Here is a 5,013-nt window from a genome sequence, read left to right as displayed (position 1 = left end):
CCTGAGTGTTAAGGCTCTCTCTCCCCACCTCCCCCTCCCTGGGGTGTATAACGGTATAATAGTCTCTCTGTAAAACTGAGTTGTAACTGAATTACACTTTTCCTCTACAGGAAACTTTAATCTGGTTTCTCATTTCCTCTGTTTCTGCTACTCCATTAGCTAACATCCTCTAACTACTGTAGCCAACACACAGCAACTCATTTAGAGAAAGAGACAAAGATGAAATGTCCTTCTAACCACTTGAATTCCAGGCCAGAAAGTTGTGTTGTACAAGGACCAGGCCAGAAGGTTGTGTTGTACCCGGACCAGGCCATAAGGTTGTGTTGTAACAGACCAGGCCAGAAGGTTGTGTTGTAAAAGACCAGTACAGAAGGTTGTGTTGTAACAGACCAGGCCAGAAGGTTATGCTGTACCCGGACCAGGCCAGAAGGTTGCGCTGTACCCGGACACGGCCAGAAGGTTGCGCTGTACCAGACCAGGCCAGAAAATTGTGCTGTACCAGAACAGGCCAGAAGGTTGTGTTGTACCAGGTCAGAAGGTTGTGTTGTACCAGGTCAGAAGATTATGTTATACCCGGACCAGGCCAGAACCAGGCCAGGTTGTGTTGTACCAAGCCCAGGCCAAAACGTTGTGCTCTACCTGGACCAGGCCAGAAGGTTGTGCTGTACCCAGGCCAGGACAGAAGGTTGCCCTGTACCCGGACCAGGCCAGAAGGTTGCGCTGTACCAGACCAGGCCAGAAGGTTGTGCTGTACCAGACCAGGTTAGAAGGTTCCCCTGTACCAGGTCAGAAGGTTGTGTTGTACCAGAAGTTTGTGTTGTAGAAGGCCAGAAGTTGTATTGAAGCAGGCCAGGAGGTTGTGTTGTACCCAGGCCAGAAGGTTGTGTTGAACACAGACAAGGCCAGAATGTTGTGTTTTACAAGGCCAGAATGTTGTGTTTTACAAGGCCAGAATGTTGTGTTTTACAAGGCCAGAAGGTTGTGTTTTACATGGACAGAAGGTTGTGTTGTACAAGGCCAGAAGGTTTTGTTGTACAAGGCCAGGCCAGAAGGTTATGTTGTACAAGGCCAGAAGGTTGTGTTGTACCCAGACCAGGCCAGAAGGTTGTGTTGTACCAGGCCAGGCCACAAGGTTCTGTTGTACCCAGACCAGGCCAGAAGGTTGTGTTGTACCCGGACCAGGCCAGAAGGTTGTGTTGTATCCGGACCATGCCAGAAGATTCTGTTGTACCCGGACCAGGCGAGAAGGTTGTGTTGTACCCGGACCAGGCCAGAAGGTTGTGTTGTACCCAGACCAGGCCAGAAGGTTGTGTTGTATTCGGACCATGCCAGAAGGTTGTGTTGAACCAGGCCAGAAGGTTGTGTCTGAACAGGTCAGAAGATTGTCTTATACCCGGACCAGGCCAGAAGGTTGTGTTGTACCAGGCCAGACCAAAAGTTTGTGTTGTACCCAGACCAGAAGATTGTGTTGTACCAGGTCAGAATGTTGTGCCTGAACAGGTCAGAAGATTGTCTTATACCCGTAACCAGGCCAGAAGGTTGTGTTGTACCCAGACAAGGCCAGCAGGTTGTGTTGTACCAGGTCAGAATGTTGTGTTGTACCCAGACCAGGACAGAAGGATGTGTTGTACCCAGACCAGGCCAGAAGGATGTGTTGTACCAGGCCATAAATTTGTGTTGTACCCAAACCAGGCCAGAAGGTTGTGTTTATCTCAGACCAGAAGGTTGTGTTCTATACAGACCAGGCCAGAATGTTGTGTTGTTCAAGGCCAGAAGTTTGTGTTGTACAAGGCCAGAAGGTTGTTGTACCCAGACCAGGCCAGAAGGTTGTTGTACCCAGACCAGGCCAGAAGGTTGTGTTGTACCCAGACCAGGCCAGAAGGTTGCATTGTACCAAGTCAGAAGGTTGTGTTGTACACAGACTAGGCCAGAAAGTTGTGTTGTACCAGGCCAGGCCAGAAGGTTGTGTTGTACCCGGACCAAGCCAAAAGGTTGTGTTGTACCCAGACCAGGCCAGAAAGTTGTGTTGTCCCAGGCCAGAAGTTTGTGTTGTACCTAAACCAGGCCAGAAGGTTTTGTTTCTCCAGGACCAGGCCAGAAGGTTGTGTTGTACCCGGACCAGGCCAGAATGTTGTGTTGTACCCGGACCAGGCCAGAATGTTGTGTTGTTCAAGGCCAGAAGGTTGTGTTGTACCTAAACCAGGCCAGAAGGTTTTGTTTCTCCAGGACCAGGCCAGAAGGTTGTGTTGTACCCGGACCAGGCCAGAATGTTGTGTTGTACCCGGACCAGGCCAGAATGTTGTGTTGTTCAAGGCCAGAAGGTTGTGTTGTACAAGGCCAGAAGGTTGTGTTGTATCAGGCCAAGCCAGAAGGTTGTGTTGTACCCGGACCAAGCCAAAAGGTTGTGTTGTACCCAGACCAGGCCAGAAAGTTGTGTTGTCCCAGGCCAGAAGTTTGTGTTGTACCTAAACCAGGCCAGAAGGTTTTGTTTCTCCAGGACCAGGCCAGAAGGTTGTGTTGTACCAGGCCAGGCCAGAAGGTTGTGTTGTATCCGGACACGGCCAGAAGGATGTGTTGTACCCGGACCAGGCCAGAAGGTAAGTAGGAGCACAACACCATGTCAACAACAACACTGTCTGACAAAGGCAAAGTGCATTAACTGCAAATCAAATCAAATTGTATTTGTCAAACCCAACAGGTATAGATCTTACCTAGAAATGATTAATTACAACCCCTTAACCAACAATGCAGTTCAAGAAATAGAGTTAAGAAAATATTTACTAAATAAGCTAAAGTAAAAAATGTACTTAAAAAGTAAGACAATAAAATAACAATAACTAAGCTCTACTGTATACAGGGGGTGCAGGTTAGTCAATGTGCACGTTACAGGTTAGTCGAGTTAATTTGAATATGTAGGTAGCGGTAAAGTGAGTAGCAGCAGTGTAAAAAGAAAGGGGGATGGGGTCAATGTAAATAGTCCGGGTGGCGATTTTAATTGTTCAGCAGTTCTTATGGCTTTGCAGTAGAAGCTGTGAAGGAGCCTTTTTGGACCTAGACTTGGCGCTCTGGTACCGCTTGCCATGTAGTAGCAGAGAGAATAGTCTATGACTTAGGTGGCTGGAGTATTTTATTATTTTTTTGGACCTTCCCGCTGACACCGCCTGGTATAGAGGTCCTGGATGGCAGTGTCAGTTCTTACTCTGCTTATTTAGAACTCAACGGACTACTGGTCAAATCTCAAACCAAGTTTATTCACCCACTCGGTCAAACAGCTGTTACTGGCCCAACGCTCTAACCACATCAATTATATTTATACCCTCTACTGGGCGGAGTCAACTCCTTGCAAATCTAGACAGCCAATACATCTCCGTTGCTAGGCAGAAACTTAAGTGATGTGTGTGTATGACACAATGTGATGTGTGTGTGTTCTTTCTCCCTTCATGTGATCTGACCTCGGCCCCCATTCCTCACTAATCCACAGCTATCCACCCTTATCTGTGACCTGACCTCGGCCCCCATTCCTCACTAATCCACAGCTATCCACCCTTATCAGTGACCTGACCTCGGCCCCCATTCCTCACTAATTCACAGCTATCCACCCTTATCAGTGACCTGACCTGACCTCGGCCCCCATTCCTCACTAATCCACAGCTATCCACCCTTATCAGTGACCTGACCTCGGTCCCCATTCCTCACTAATCCACAGCTATCCACGCTTATCAGTGACCTGACCTCGGCCCCCATTCCTCACTAATCCACAGCTATCCACCCTTATCAGTGACCTGACCTGACCTCGGCCCCCATTCCTCACTAATCCGCAGCTATCCACCCTTATCAGTGACCTGACCTCGGCCCCCATTCCTCACTAATCCACAGCTATCCACCCTTATCAGTGACCTGACCTGACCTCGGCCCCCATTCCTCACTAATCCACAGCTATCCTTATCTGTGACCTCAACCATGTGATTTCCTTTTCCCTTACTTAGTAACTTTTAGGCTCCTGGTTCTTTTCCAACCTCCATTGGCCCCAACATATATATTCCTCATAGAAGTATTTCAAACTAGAACCCAACATCAGGAAGCAGTGATCCACTGGGACATACGCACTAGCCTCTGTAGTACCTTACGGTTGGATGCCGAGCAGTTTCCATCTCTGTTCCAGTGTATTTATCCCTATGTTTCCTGTCTCTCTGTGCCAGTTCGTCTTGTATGTTAGTCAAGTCAACCAGCGTGTTTTTCCCGTACTCCTTTTGCTATTCTCTTTTTGATAGTCTTCCTGGTTTTGACCCCTGCCTGACTCTGGACTACTTTCCCATCTGCCTGGTCATCCTGCCTGCCCTGACCTTGATTCTGCCTGCCCTTCGGTACCTTTTTGATTCTGAACTGGTTTTGACCTTTCGCCTGTCCACGACCATTCTCTTGCCTTACCCCCATTGGATTAATAAATATTGTAAGACTCCAAACATCTGCCTCCCATGTCTGCATCTGGGTCTCACCTTGTGTCATGATACTGTTGGCTGCTGCTTCCATTTTATTTCCTTGTATTACTACTGCTGTATCATCAAATTAATTATCTAAGTGAGTCTCAGAAATGGCTAATATATGAATGTTATCTGATGTTAGCAAGTTATTGATTTCATGAACCTTATTTCTAAGGCTACATATATTAATATGGGCTAATTTCAACCCTTTCCTGGGTATCTTATCAGAGATAGACATAATATGGAAAAGAGCAAACAAAGCAAGAGAAAGACATACATTCAGCAGTCCATTAATCAGTTAGTGTGTGTGTGTGTGTGATGCAGGGGTTGAAGCTACAAATTCATAGAGAGGGAGGGAGAGAGAGAGAAAAGGTATGTGTAGGAGAGAGGGAGAGTCAGAGAGCGAGTAAGAGAGAGTAAGAGAGAGTAAGAGAAAGAGGGAGAGGGTAAGATAAATATTAAGAGAGTAAGAGAGCGAGAGAGAATAAGAGAGGGAGAAAGGGAAAGAGAGAGTAAGAGAGAGAAGGTGTAT

The sequence above is a fragment of the Salmo trutta genome, chromosome 13, assembly GCF_901001165.1.
Source record: "Salmo trutta chromosome 13, fSalTru1.1, whole genome shotgun sequence".
Taxonomy (NCBI): domain Eukaryota; kingdom Metazoa; phylum Chordata; class Actinopteri; order Salmoniformes; family Salmonidae; genus Salmo; species Salmo trutta.
The sequence above is the reverse complement of the archived record's forward strand: the minus strand, read 5'-3'. Positions refer to the sequence as shown.